The sequence below is a fragment of the Vanessa cardui genome, chromosome 4 (assembly GCF_905220365.1).
Source record: "Vanessa cardui chromosome 4, ilVanCard2.1, whole genome shotgun sequence".
Taxonomy (NCBI): domain Eukaryota; kingdom Metazoa; phylum Arthropoda; class Insecta; order Lepidoptera; family Nymphalidae; genus Vanessa; species Vanessa cardui.
The window spans coordinates 14965069-14981932 of record NC_061126.1 but is presented as its reverse complement, the minus strand read 5'-3'; the positions used below and the strand labels follow the sequence as shown (position 1 = coordinate 14981932).

General features: G+C 31.6%; 1 pseudogene; it reads left to right on the top strand.

The window, feature by feature from the left end:
• The first annotated feature begins 7606 nt into the window (after positions 1 to 7606).
• Positions 7607 to 10448, top strand: LOC124544520 (annotated as a pseudogene).
• The last annotated feature ends 6416 nt before the right edge of the window (positions 10449 to 16864 follow it).

Here is a 16864-nt window from a genome sequence, read left to right as displayed (position 1 = left end):
CACTCCACCGTGCTGCTAATATATGAAGGTTAGTGAATACTTACGGAAAAGATTTTCGTCCGCTACTTGGTGGTAGGGCTTTGTGCAAGCCCGTCTAGATAGGTACCAACCACTCATCAGATATGCTACCGCAAACAACAGTACGCAGTATTGTTATTTTCCGGTTTGAAGGGTGAGTAAGACTCAAGGGACATAGCATCTTAGTTCCCAAGGTTGGTGGCGCATTGAAGATGTAAGGAATAGTTAATCTTACAGCGTAATTGTCTGTTGATGATGATGGCGACCACTTATCATCATGTGTCCACATTATCATTATCATATGCTCGCCCGCCAACCTATTCCATAAAAAGTAAATATAATTAATTATTCAAATGTTAAGTTAAGTTAATATGTGTTGTCAGCGTCTTAATATTTGTATAACATTATTATTGCTTGTAAGTAAATAACTAACATAATAAAGAAAATATTTCACAAATGTATTATGATAATGTATCTTAAACATTTCTATGCTAATATATATTTAAATGCAGTTGAAAGCAGAGAATAACTTACATATATTAAGTATATATGTAAAGCATACTATTACACGTACAAACCTTTTCTTGAATTAGTTGTTAACTGTTACGTCTAATTAACGTTTAACGGTTTTAAACGTTGTTTTTTAATTGTTGTTAATTGACACAATATTGTTTGTTGAATTTTAGTAAAAGTACTGATTTTAAAATATAAATAAGTAAAAGTATTTAAATCACTGAAAATGAAAGGCAATCAAGTCATTATTTCAACAACCGAAAACAAAATAAAAATATCATTATAAATTATATACAAATACCTATACTATACTACAGTATAATATTACACTTAAATGTGTTTATATATTATTTGTGTCTGTCTGCTAAGATATTTGAAATTACACAACAGATTTTGATATATTTTTTTAGTACATAGAGTGATTACAGAGGAAGGTTTATATGTATAAAACATGCACAATATAGCAGAGATTATTTTAGAGGTTTCTAACGTGCTGTCGTAAATAAACACATTTTTTGCGCTTATATTGCAAACGCCGGCTCAACCTTACAAGACAGATCTAAATAATGTACCACAGTATTGTACACCTTAAAAAGGACTCAAAAAAAGATTGGGATAGTTATGTGTATATCTTAGTGAAATCCAATAATAATAATTTTTATCCTTTACTTTATACAAAAATAATGGTTTATTTTTGAAACGATTTTAAGCAATACAGCATTATTCAATTAAGTACCTTAAAAAAATTGTGCATTTCATATACATAGATCAATATAGCTCTCTAAAGTATGTTTGAATTAATATTTTTGAAGGTATTACAGATTTAAATTGCAGAGACATTTGCTTAGTGACAAATTGTACACAATTCCAATTTCCAGACTGGGCCAATGCTGAGAATTGTTCGACGGAAAAAATAGGCCCACTATGCGGTTTGAATCCAGGACTTTGTACCTGCCGCCTTGTGTTTAACCAATGAATATATTCCAATGAGTGTTTTTTGTTATCATACAATATTTTTTATTTTATATTCACTTTGCACGCTTAAAAATCTTGTACATTTTGAAGCTATGTTATTTAACGAAGAAGACACAATTTGTGCAATTTAATTTCGTTTTGCAATAAAATATGTATATACAAATTAATAAAACACGCTGCACGTTTACATATTTCATTAGCGCGGAGTTAAACGTCGGGCAAAAATAAAACAAAGGTAGGATCGCGTTTGAAACCCGAATTAAATATAGAAAATGGGTATTATACAAAAAGTTACGTGCAAATAAATTTCGTACAATTTTAACTTTATATAATATGTAAATGCACTTGAAAATCGAATTGAATGTTATATAAAACCGTTATGACTCAGTGGATAATATACACGGATTATAAATGAAGGTTATCGGTTCAAATGCTTACAAATCTTTTTACGATTATGATGATATTTACAGGTCGAGTACAAGTTAGTAAAAATATGTTGATGTTCCACTGCTGGGCTTTGTCGTTCTTTAAGTAGATACGAGCATTGCTTTGGATACACTAGTATCGTTATTTTACTTTACATAATATGTAGGTTACCTAACGGTATTCACCTTCATAGCCAAATCAGAGAAAAATTATAAACGAAAAGTAAACTTGATCTAGATAGATATATTTTAAATACTTATAATAAAACAAACTTATATAAAACAAATAATTATAACATATACAAAACAAATAATTTGATTTATTTCTCGAAGTTTTTTTTAAATTTATTTTAAGCCCTATTTTCTCGAATCAAATGAACATAAATCGAGATTGTCTCATAATTTTTCTTTACACAACAATATTTTAACCCTTTCAAATGAGCTCGAGTTTAGATCTACATTTTTATTTAGGGTATTTGCCATTTGCTCATTATTTATTTGTGATCATTTGTTATTCGGAATGACATTTTTATCAATGGACCTGAATTTATTTTCTCGTATAAAAACAGTGTCAAAAGGGTTTTAGTAATAATGAATTAATGATGTTTTATTTACATTTATTTATAATATATTTTTATTACTATAATGAATTTGTGCCAAGGGTTAAAACCATTTTTGGCGATAAAGCGATAAATTTTATAATTTTAATACGAGTTTAATCGGTTTATAAAGAGTTCATTGCACCGTTTTGTATTAAATTTATCGTTTTAAAGTGCACACGATGTAGAAATATATCGATGTTTTTATCAACAGATATTCGTGCCCAGGTTTAATTTAACTTTGAAAATATATATATTTTTATTGCACGGCACATGTCTAAAAAAGAGATTAATTAATGTAAGCATTTACCATGAGTATAAACTCTTTCTTTTCGATTGTTAGTATTTGAAAGTCCTATTGGTGGACTAAGTCTCCCTGTCCTTCAGAGGAGTAGTAGGCTTAAGAGCTTATTCCCCTGGTATTTGAATACACATGAGGCAGAATTTCATTGAAATTAGGCACACGCAATTTTTATCAGTTGAGCACAAATTGAATTATAAGACAATTTAAGCACCTGGTTGGTGATGGTCTAGATTTGAACCTGGAATTTTCTGTTAAGATTCATATGTCCTAACCACTGGACCATCGCGACTCGTTCAATAAATAATGAATTTAATACCTGTATCAAAACAATGTATAGTTTCTTTTTTATACAAAATGACTTAAAAAGTTAAACAATAAAATGCTCAACGCCAAATATACTTGAGATTCAAGTATCGATATCCGATGCTCAGTGATACAGGAATTCGGAAATTCACTTAAATATAGTTGGGGACATTTTCAAATGCGGTGAGAGGATGAGTTAGGATGGCAGCTGAGGAAGGCTAATAGAAACATTCAATCCTTCAATAATTAAATCTATTTACTTCAGATGTATAATACTAGTATGTATATATAAGTATGAGAGTTATCCGTTTCGTACCATTTTACTCTTTTGTTTGTCAATACTTTACGAGCTATTATTAATAAAAACATGTAATAAGTTTTACAATAAAATCCCTTTCAAGAAGGAATGATTGCGTTCGAATTTCGATTATTAAAAATAATTTTAATAATAAATAAATATTGGACAACATCACATACATTACTCTGAAGCCAAGTTAAGTAGCTGAAGCACTTGTTTTATGTAATCAGAAGTAACGACTATATTATAAACACCCATACCCAAGATAACATAGAAAACTAATGACTTCTTCTACATCGACTCGGACGAGAATCGACCCCGGGACCTCGGAGTGGCGTAACCATGTAAACCGGTGTACACTCAATTCGACCACGGAGGTCGTCATTTTATGTTATATACTTTTGATGTTATTTCCTGTTATATATTTTGGAACATAAAAGCTAAGCCAACAAATATGCCAGTGGCAAATTGTTGGTGAATTGTGGATACTATGTCAGTGCCAGTGCCAGAAGACAGTTACAAATAAAACATATAATACATAAATACAGAAAAAAAAACCTTCAATGTAATCACGTGGCAGATCGCTGGATTTAAATTCAAGACTGTATTGTATTATCCTTGAATAGAATCAATAATGACCTAATCGCTGATTTTTTATAACGTTTTTTTAATAAAGATATACTCACATCAGTTATAACTCTATCAATAATAATATGCATTGAAAAATCCTTTTCAAAACTTCGCATACAATGTGAGTGATGACAAATCCGACATTGACCGCTCAAGTTTTTAACATCACAATAAAGCTTGTAGATAAATTGTAAGCTATACGCTTAATTGTCTATCTTATTTATTCAATATTGCATAACACACAATATATTTGTACAAAAATCTGCCTTATTGGTACAAGTATTCTCTACGAAAAGTGTTGGAAAGCAGTGTTATGCAAAGGAGGTAAGTGGTGACAAGTGCCTATAGAAACTGGCACTGTAATCGAACCATAAATTAAATCGATGTACCATCAATCTTGGGAAATAAGATGTTATGTTCCATGGACCTATAGGTACACTGGCTCACATAGCCTTAAAGTAGCAAAAACTATACAAAGTATGTTGTTTAGTGATGGGATATAGATGGATAGCTACGCAGACGGCCTTGCACAAACTCCTTCCACCACGTAAAGGTATAGTTTTTAGTAGTTGCCCGGATTTGACTCAGACATCTTTGTTAATTTACCTGGTGGTAATTAATGAACCATTGGTCCATCTATCATTGGCGCAAAACTTTCACAGATAATAATTGTTATTGTTAATTTATTCGAAAGGTCACATACAAAGTATTCGCTGAAGCGTTACATTAAATAAAAACGTTTTTAAAGAGCCTCATTGCATGTATATTTTATTCGCTCGGATGTAATTACTTCTATGTTATTTTTCATGCATATTTAGTTTTGTTATTTAATGTAGCAGTACGTAATTGTCCAGCTGCTAGACAAAGGCTTGACGATAATTTTAGAGGTTATTTTACCACGATGAATTTCACAAGACAAATGCAGCTTTTATTTCTTTTTAGAATAAATCGTTTAGCACGAATTGAATTACATGGAGTACTTTGTATTTGCCAGTATTTGAACCCGTCATATTCAATAAGGACTTACATGTTTTATCCTCTGCATCATCCAGGCTGGACATTCCCATAATGGTTTGAGCAAGATAGGTGTTTAGGTTTTTATTCAAGTCAATCTGGGTGATCTCATTCTTCACGTATTTGCCAACAAACAGTTATACTTGGTGTTGTGTTCTGGTTGGAAGAAGTGAGGTAGAGGAATAGGGGACTTAAAGTATTAGTTTCTAAGGTTGGTAGTGTTTTGGCAATATTTTACGGCGTCAATGTATATGGCCCTTACTGTCAGGTGGCTCATTTTATCGTCTGCTTACTTATTTCTTAAGGAAGCCAGACGACGTGTCGTGAACAAATGACAAATTATGATTAAGTTGCTTATATATGAATAAATTCGATAGGGGTAAATAAATGTTAATGATACAGGATTTCGTCTTCTAGAAGCATCACGTTTAATTTAGAAGGTCTCACTAAAAGGTATAACATTGATGGTAATATTTAACTGTTGCATTAAGCTTAAATATAGTCATCATAGTTCATAAATCAGACATATGTTACTCTCAGAATGAGCAAAGATTCTTTCTCCATTTAGCCAGGTCCCGCCAATTTTTTCAGGTCATACGTTCATAGAAACAGTTACCAGAAATTTTGTCTCATAACTATCTTGAATCTTTATTATAGCAAGCCTGAAAATGTTTCTAATCCAGACGTGAATCTAATATCATAGTAAAGCGAACAAGCATACTTACCTAAAACATATATATTGTTAACTGTAACATATAAACGCAAAATATATCAGAATATGAACCATATTTCGAAGCATAAATTCGTGATGCAAAATTTTTGCTGCCAACCGTTTCAACTTACTAACTTGAAAACCACTTCATTTAATAGTTCCTTCTCTGTTCCAGCTATAGCGTAACGGATGCCTTACTATGCGATATCCGACAAACTCAGTCAACAAATGTTTATCCATTTATTGTGATTAATATTATACTAGCTGTGCCCGCTACTTCGTTCGTCGACGAACAAAGAAGTTATTGTTCAGTTCGGACTTCACTATCTGAGCATATAATAAAATTTACTGTCTAGTGTGACTTTATTATTATTATTATTTATGGTATAGGTTGGCGGACGAGCATATGGACCACCTGATGGTGGTCACCATTACCCATCGACAATGACGCTGTGAGAAATATTAACTATTCTTTAAGTCGTCAATGCGCCACCAACCTTGGGAACTAAGATGCTATGTCCCTTGTACCTGTATTTACACTAGCTCACTCACCCTTCAAACTGGAACATGACAATACTGAGTACTGTTTTCTGGCTGTAGAATAAATGATGAGTGGGTGGTACCCAGACGGGCTAAAATTTTCACATGTAATTCAAAAATAAAAGTAGGTCAAGTTACTCCTTATTACATCAACTATCTGCAAGTGAAAGTCCCGTCAAAATCGGTGTAACAGTTCCAGAGGTTAGTCGGAAAAAACAGTCAAACAGACAAAAATAGTAAACAAATGTTATTTTGATTTTTGTGCTGTGTAAACATACATATGCATAAAAAGCAGTTATCTTAATATTACAAACAGACGCTTCAATTTTTCTATATGTATAGAAGATATGTCCTATTATAAAGTAAATCTGTCTATCTATCTAGTCATTTATCACAGTACAAATACTATTTTGGTTTTTTTTAAATAAATAAATTATTATATACAACATTTTCTACAAAAACGGTTCGTCATCATAAATAAAATTATTGAACGTATTTTAGTAAATAGAAAATAAGTAAATTATCATAAATATTATCGTTGATTATATTTTTAGTACGCTGTCGAGGCTGACGAGGAGTTATTGAAAAGTGACAAAATAATATCAGTAATTATTTTATTACCTACATACATGCAGGTTATATTAATTTGCTTTAATTTATTGAAATTCCCGTTGAATGGAATCGGTAGAAAATAGTTCATTCAATGTATATTAATTTTTGAGGACGTAATTTATTTTAAATTAAGATTTTACTATATAAATGCAAATATATTTATTACAAGATTTTAATAAGGAATTAAAAAAAATATATTTGAAAAATAATGAGTTAAAATAAAATAAAAATGAGTTTCATTAATTAGACAAATTACTTGTAACACATATCCGACTCAATAATTTGTTCAAAATAAATGTAAAATATTTATACTTTATTGCAGATCCCACTTTGGGCAGAATCCTGCCCTGTATTCAACGAAAAAAAAGCAATAGAAAAATGTATTTAGTTGGTTTCAATATTAGACAAATTAGTTGTAACAAACCCCTGACTCAATAAATTATTCAAAATATTTTTATCTTTGTTGCAGACCTCAAAATTCGGCCCTGTATTCAAAAACAATAAAAAAATATATTAGTATGCGTTTTCAACTAGTAGTAATTTATCCGTGCAATTTACTGAGATAATTATTGGAAATAGAAAATTTTACATTTAATTGATCTGTTATCACCCCCATAAAAGTGGTTATTGATAAAAATGATAATATGAACTGAAGTATTTAAACATTACTGCAAATGATTTATTATGTCAAATCTCGTTTTTATTCGCGATGGTGAAGTCTTATTGTGTAATCATTTTTTTATTGTACTGTTTATTTATAGGAGGTAAGCGTGTTCTGTTACTGATACTGTGTATTTTTTTGTTGAATAAATAACCCATAAATTATACATATTAACTTTCAAAAAGACTTTAAGATACTAATATTGTTAACATCTGATATAGATGTTGCCAGTGCGCCAAAGAGCTTATGAATTCATTATATATTTTTTCTGTTTATTAATTGAGATTGCATCTTTAACTCCATAGTGAAAGTTATGTCGAATGCTTAGTCTAATGAATTTTTTTTTTAATATATTCATTCGTATCTTTATCAATGTTTTCAAAATAAGTTACCAAATATTCTATAAACTAATATAAACTTAAAACATTAAATTAGTCGTTTCGGGCTTTCAGCTTGTTAATGTTATAGTTTGAATTATTATGCATCACATTATACGTATATCGTAATAATCATATTTTTTTTCATTTCCTACTTCTAGATGTAGTATCCCGGAGACGACTTTATCTCGATAAAAATAACGTTGAAGATTTCGATGGTAAGATCGTAGGAGGTTATAACATCACTATACAGGAAGTTCCTTACCAAGTGTATCTACTGCTGCAGATGGGTACTGATTACTATCAGTGTGGAGGTTCCATCATCAGCGAGAGATATGTATTGACAGCAGCGCATTGTCTGACAGGGTACAGTGATAGTTATATTTATTGATACTTTATGTAAAGTTCCTCTTTGGTCTAAAAGAGATAGTCCGATATCTTAAATATCGAATAGGATTATTTCAATGCAACCTAATTTTCTATCTAAAATTTATATATTATTTTCGGCAGCAGTACGGAGTTATAAGTTGGTAGTTACAGAGTTGGTATTGCGCTTGATCTATCCGGTAGTGTATTTTATCCCTTTTGATTAAAAGAGTAAATGAGTAAGGTATTTTGTGTTTGCGGATACTCATTGTGCAATTTATGCTGTGTAGTCTTTGATTGGTCATTATATTTGGAATTCTTGGGTATAATGATAAAAAAGCTGGAAAATATAAAATAGATTTGGACACAGGGTTTATCTCTTTGCTATAATCTTGTTCTGATCTGTTTGGTGGACATGTTTTAGGATAACTCGAATATATATATGTAAGAGCCGGCAGTACTCTAGCTATGAGCGGAGGTACACAGTACAATACGACGAGATTTAGACAGCATCCATTTTATAATCCAATGAATTTCGATTATGACGTTGGTCTGGTAAATATTCCTGGTGGAATAGCATTGGATGGGGTAAATACAAAAGCTGTTCCATTACCAAAAGCTGGAGCGACAATTGCAAATGGTACAAATATTCTTGTCACTGGATGGGGAGATACTACTGTGAGTGATTTCTTACTTTTGTTTAGACGGCGATCATCATTTTCCGACCATTTTATCCACTTACTACAATCCAGTTTTCATGTACTTAGTATGTATTTAAAATTCATCTCGTTGCGCCGGCAGATAAAGGTGACCAGTATTAGTCAAATATTATCTCATTAGCACTTTTTTAAAACGAGAAAAATTGTTGCTTTATTTAATATAAAATATACATGAAAAGATTTACCAGTAAGTTGTTTGTCTTCACTTTAAATAAAAACTCAGAATTTTTTCTACAAGGACTTGCCTTGACAATATATTTGATTCAGTGATTATGAAATTAATTTAAATTTAATCAAACCTTTATAAATTAAGTTCGACCTTTATCATATCACATTTTATACTCAGTTTTAAAGACTTTTAAATTTATTATTATTTTTACTGTAAAGTTTTAATTTTTATCTTTCTAGGAGAACGGTCAGGTAAGCTCAAACTTGATGGGCGTACAAGTGCCAACGGTATCTAATGATGAATGCCGCAAGTCTTACTCCACTCTTACATCTCGACAGTTTTGTGCTGGTGTTCCTGAAGGAGGCAAGGACTCTTGTCAGGTAATTTTTTTTTTTAAATCGGACATTATGGCGCCATAAAACCTTAGTACCGTACAAAATTAAAAGTAGGTGCAAAAGCAATTATGACCAACTATTCTCCTATTGTGGAGTCATGCCAATACATGATAAAATTAAACATTGCTAATACAAAATTACTTTAAAAAAGACTTACAAACATTGACTGATATCCCAATAAGAACACGAAATGTTACAAACTCTAAACTTATTGTCCCCCGGTGTAATAATATTTACGGTAGGCAGACCTTAGAAATAAATATAAAAAACATTAAAAAAAAGCTTGATGTATATTTTGCAAATATGTATAATATAATTAACACAATACATAGAACACCTGTATACGCTATACTATACTAAACGATGTTATTCTTCCTTTATCGCTGTTTTGTTAATTTTAAGTTTTGATATGTACCTGCGTTTTGTTTATTTTATAGTTATTTTATTATTTTTGTATAAGTGTTGACAACGAATACCGATGTACGGATAAATCCAGTGGGGTTTTTATTACATCGTTGTCTGTATAAACAATGCATGTATAATGTATTCAATGAATAAATAAATAAATAAAATAAATATAGTACGAAAAAATGTTTTATCCAAAAAAACATTCTTGTATTCCTTAAAGATTCTTTGAAATATGATAACTGTTCAGGGGGATTCCGGAGGTCCAGCAGTGTCAACAGATACAGGAATTCAACTCGGAACCGTTTCCTTCGGAACAGGCTGTGCTCGACCAGGCACCCCTGGGGTGTATGCTAATTTAGCCAAAGTCAGAAGGTGGATCAAACGGAACTCAGGCGTTTGAAACTAATTAACAGTACTGATCATGACGTCAAGTCATGAAGTTTTACTGCTAATGTAATTTTTATATAGTATTAATTTAGTTAGGATACTATAACAGATTAAGTAAAACTTATTATGGTTATTTATTGAAGATTATACTGTCGATAATATCAAATACATGATGTATCGTTTTCATTAACTATGTCGTTGGAATTGAAAATTTGATTAGTATATAATTTTGACATAGTGTTATTAGTACTAATAATATTTTTAATAAAATAAAATAGTTTTCATTGATGTGCGTATTTTGATTGAATTATATTTAATTAAAAACAATAATGCGAAGTGCCTATTATTTTACAGTTTTCTTGAACTTTTTTTTAACAACTTCACTATAAACTAGTTACTTTCTCAGTGCTCATACGGGTATTACAAAAGATTGATTATTTGACGACCTCCGTGGTCGAGTGGTGTGTACATCGGTTTTCATGGGTACGACACTCCGAGGTCCCGGGTTCGATTCCCGGCCGAGTCAATGTAGATTCTCAGTAGTTTTCTATGTTGTCTTGGACATTACATACATACAGGGTTATTTGTAAAACATTAACAACCTCGCAGGGCTAGATTAAGAACATCATAAATAACAACTTTTGTTTTATGACCTTGAACAAAACTAAATATTTTTTCCAAAAAAACATTTCCAAGTTTTTGTTGCACTCTCTAACATTTCAATATCCTTCCGTGTTGCGTCATTCATATTTAATAATAATAGTAAAAACCCTCAACGTAATCACGTGACTGGCTCGCTATTGGCCAGCGGTTTTCGGAAAGCGCGTAGAAGGGTTTCGCGCCGCCCACACGCTTCGCTATACGTCTTCGTATTATCAGTTTAACTGACACAGCGACGCGCAAATGTTTGCAGGATGTAACAGATTTTGTTCCTCTCGTGGCTACGATGACGAATGTTTATCATAGTGTGAATGTTTGTATTTTATGTTTACGTCCGGAATTAGGATTCCCGGAAATTTTTACTCTGAAGTGCCGAGCAAAAAGTGATGTTCAGTCTCATGTTCCAATTTAAACACTTGACTAATTAATTTGCAAAAGATTATTTAGTTATTTGGTATTCGTATAACGTAGTAAAGTTAATTATTATTTTATACCTTTTCTTAAACTATGTACCTAATCTCCCGGATCCTATCTGATAATAGGATCCTCGACTCCTGATAATGAGACCGACTGTTAAGTATACTTTGAAATAAAAAAGAATTTTCATAATCGGTCAAACCGTCTTTGAGATTCCGTAACATACCTACCTACATAAAAAAGTCCCGACAAATTAAAAACCGCAATTTTAAGTCGTTTAAAAAAAGCTATAAAGCTAAATGAAAGTTAATTACGAACAAGAAAAAAAATATTTCTCAATTTTAACAATCTAAGTTAAAATAAGGTACCTATTTAATTATTTATGAACAAAAGACAATATGATTATTATCAATACCTAATCTTTTTTTTAGTAAAACTGCTTGTACTACTATTACTTTACTTTAATTTATCTTATTCAAGGTAAACTAATGAGTTATTTAATCGAACAATAACTAAAATCCGATAATCACAATAAATTAAAAACTTGTCAACATTTGATCTGGCCGGCCTATCCATCAAAAGCCGTAATAATATTAATTGTGACTCATTATGTAGGTACATAGGTAAACCACAACGCCTTCATACTCCTACTTATCAAAGCATAAAACTGACCGTATTAAAATGATAAAAGGTTAAATCGTTTTGTTTAGGCACACGGCATGTTTAGATGCCTAGGTACGTAATTTACGTGTATGACTAATGTATTCAACATTTAACTATTTCTATAAAGTAATATGACACACGAATCTATTAAACATTAAAAACAGGCCATCAACTTGAAATTCCGGCTACCAGAACCAAGAATTAGAAGTGCATTTTAAAATTTTTTTTTTGAGAAGAAAGGAGTCAGTGTTATTAATTTACATTCAACAATAGAATAAAAACAAATAAGTTTTATCAAAACAAATTATTTTTCAGTTTCAAAATAGTAGGTATCTTTTCTATCCATCTATCAGAATCTTACTGTAAAGACAAGGCTGTATGGTCTAGTATCATTGCCTATATCCAATCAAGATAAATTAAAATTAAACCCTGCAATGTGACATTTATGTATTTGTTTACATTTTTTTGCAACTTTTCGGTCTTGTTTTACGAGTTTGTTTTATGAATCATTAGTTTTAGATTTAACAGTTTTTGCAACTTACTTTTAGTTGGACTACTATTTTGCGACATTGCTACTGACCGTTGCAAATTGAAAGTTTAGTTCTTTCCACCATAAGACAATTAAAAGGAAATTAAATAGTAAGTATGTTTATTTCTCTGCTATGTTTTACATTTTTTAATGTAATCTTTTGTTGGGATATTTTTTAATATTAAAGTGTGGAAAATTTAATTCATTCTTTATACCTAAGTTACCTATGTAAAATTTTGCGTATTTTGTGATACAAGATTAAATGTTGTCTGTTACTTTGCACCTCTGTACAGATGTGTACAAGACCTTGTTGATCTCCCTTAAACAATTTTAAATAAACCAATCTATTTAAAATTTTATAAATGTCATACAATTTCTATTCTCTTGACAAAAATATTGAAGAGAAAGCTCATCTTTGTGCTCAACAGCTTTCTTTATTGTTATTTCCTATGGTTGTTATTGGTATTCCTTTCTTTTAGTAAAATAAGTTTACATTACTAATACAAAGTAAAATTAAATTCTTAGAGGAAGCATAAATTAATAATGTTATTTTTGAATTGATAAGACAAAAAAATTAACTAAATTATTAAGCATGTAATTTAACTATTTTTATTTTCTTTTAGTTTGGAATTGAATAGCAGCAGATGTATTTGCTTAGATTTAAAATGTGAAAGTAAAGTCCTCATTTAAATAAAACTATTTTTATTTTGCATATGTAACTTTTTGGTATTGCTAATATTGCAATTAGAATTCAATCCAACGCCTCTGATGAAATGTTTGTTTTATGAATTCCACAATACATATTTCAGAATGGATTGTATTTTCTATCCAGTAAACTTCTGTTCTTTAATAAGTCTCATAATCTCTACAGGTAGACAACTTATCAAAAGTTGTATATCAACCATGCTGGCAAAGAGCTGATCAGACCAGCTGGGATTGGGTACCTCAAGCGAGCTAGACCAGGAAACTATCAAACCTTCCTGCAAATTTTCAGAGGAAAATCTCAATTGAACATCAATCATAAGAATAATAAAATTATTTTATTATACACAAAAGGCCTTGTTTTTTATTAATCTTGGTATTGTATGTCCCTATGGTATTTAGTAACTGTATTAATATGACTCAATATCTTTTATTCCTTTCTTCATCTAATTTGTTATAATAATATTTTTGTATAATAAATTAAGAACTGAAATAATTTTTTTTTAAACAAAAAACAGACCTTAATTTAATAAGCTTTAATTTTTATGCTTAATATTATTACATTCTTGTTAAATTTTACATTCAATTGTTTTTTTTTACAATTTATTATGAACAAACTTTATACAAAAAAACCTAAGGGCAATATTTTTATTATTCTGACTGCCTCATTTACAAAAAAAAATGCAAATATGAATTATACAATTAACTTAAAAAATATGATCTTAACTCTGTTAAACTGATTTCACGATGGAATTAGGATCTGGGTATAAAGATTCTTCTCAAGTTAAAAGACAAACTTAAGTTTTAGCTCATTGATTTTGTTTTAACAAATTAAAAATAAAACAAAAACATAATAAAATGATAGTATGGGTTTGGAACCACACACCATTTAGAATTGATAGTTTTATGGAGACCAGCTAGTTTGTGAGTATCGCGTTTAGGTAATGAGAATGACTTGTCTGTTTGAACGCTTAATTGATACTGACTTGCTTGCTTTTATATTTGCTTAGGAATGTGAAACATACAATGAAATTATGTTAATGTATTGGTGAACCTATACAATGATGCTTATTTTAAATTAAATTTTATTCTATTGTACCTCTAAGGGTTAAATCCCGGGGATGTCTGTGTGTATTCCGCACATATTGTTCTATGTAGTCACCTTCACAACCTACACATAATCCACACCTAAAAATTAATTGTTCATTCACTCTCGATAGCACTTGTGAGTTTGACTTAACCTGGTCGAAAGCCCAAGTGATTTTCTCCACTAACATTTCACGGCTTGTGATTTCACGTCCACTATACACCAATGTTTTGACGTGTCCCCATAAATAAAAATCTAATGGCGTGATATCCGGCGACCTAGCGGGCCAGGCACGAGGTCCGCCGCGCCCAATCCAACGACCAGGAAAATTGTTATTTAAAAAATTCCGGACTTCGCGAGCATTATGCGCTGGCGCTCCGTCATGTTGATAATACATAACACGTAAATCAGCGAGGGGTATATCTTCCTCTAAATCTGGTAGTGTTTCAGTGAGGAAACGTAGGTATGTTTCTCCATTGAGTCGCTCCAAAAAGACAGGGCCTAGTAAAGTTGAATTTACAATTCCTGCCCACACATTGACGCTAAATCGGTGTTGAAAATGATGTGGTCTAGTTTTGTGTGGATTTTCATGGCACCACAAATGCTCATTGCGAGAATTGAACAAACCGACTCTGCCAAATGTTGCTTCGTCAGTCCATAAAATAGTTGGCCTCTCGTTTAGCACCCAGTTACAAAACGCAACTCGCGCGGGTTTATCGGGTTCGTTTAATTCTTGGACGCGAAGAAGGTGAAAGGGATATTTCCCTTCATTGTGTACAACACTCCATGCGAAGTATTGCGATACATTAAACCGCCGGGCTGCATCGTTGGTGCTCGCTGCTGGATTGGCTTCGAAGAACTCCATGATGTCTTCTTCCTCTTGAACTGTGCGCCTTGGCGGACGACCACTATCTCTTAAAGGAGAACGGAATTGGCCGTAATCGCGTAATCGCTGTGTGGCAGCTAGCATTGTCACGCGGCTTGGAGTAGGCACATTTGGAAATTTAATCGCATATTGACGACATGCTTCTGAAACGTTGTCATCGCATTTCGCTAAAATGCGAACCATTTCAGTATATTCGATATTGGAATATGGCATAGTGAACTTATTAACTGAAATCAACGGACTGTAAACTGAAATTAGCAATAAGAGCACGTTGCGCGGGCACATCAAAGCGTAAGACTGCGACGGCGCATCAAAGCGTTAATTACGTCAAGTCAAGCGTGTTAACTCCGCCCATTTTGTGGGTGGAGCTAAAATCAGACTATTTTAACTGTTTTTTTTTTTCATTGCCGTATAGAGTTTTTAACATTAGAGAAATCAATTTTAATATTTTTAATTTTGTATGAAAGTAAAAATTAATGAGTTATGAAAAGTCATAAAACAAAAGTTGTTGTTTATGATGTTCTCAATCTAGCCCTGCGAGGTTGTTAATGTTTTACAAATAACCCTGTATATACGATACAACGAATAATAACTCAATACTTTTAGGTAACTTCCACTGAGAGTAGTATAGCAGCCACCGTATCCGGCTCGAAGGACTAAAATTTACAATCACAATTCAAAAGTATTACAGCTGTTACAGAAGGATTTGATTAGGGTAAAACAATATCTCTACAACAACAACAACAACAGCCTGTAAATTCCCATTGCTGGGCTAAAGGCCTCCTCTCCCTTTGAGGAGAAGGTTTGGAACATATTACACCACGCTGTTCCAATGCGGGTTGATGGAAAACGCATGTGGCAGAATTTCTATGAAATTTGTCACATGCAGGTTTCCTCACGATGTTTTCCTTCACCTCTGAGCACGAGATGAATTATAAAGACAAATTAAGCGCATGAATCAGCGGTGCTTGCCTGGGTTTGAACCCGCAATCATCGGTTAAGATGCACGCGTTCTAACCACTGGGCCATCTGGACTCTTTATAAAGAATATATATAGTTGAATTTTTTTATTAGCTTATCCGAAATAGGGTTTCCTTTATATAATTCCTGGCAGCAGGCTCAACTGGTGGAAATTGAATGAGAAGAATATTGTTTTAAGAAGGTTGTTGTAGAGATTTAAGGAACCTCAAAAGAGATAGTTAAGTGATAAAACAATTTATAAATAGCGAGTTTAATTAGCTGTTTAATTAACAGCCTAGCCTTTTTACCAAGTTCATCAACGGCCTGGATGTAAATCAGCCGATACGGCTTTCATTTATAGAAGTAGGCAATTTACTTTAGTCTATCCTGAAAATATACAAAGATAATTTAAAACTGCGATTATAGTTTGATTTTAGCTATAACCTAGATATTATAAATATTCTTACGAACTGTTAAGAAGAATATAATAGTTTCAAATAATGTTTTATTGTTTATTTTTGAGAGAGTATTCAAC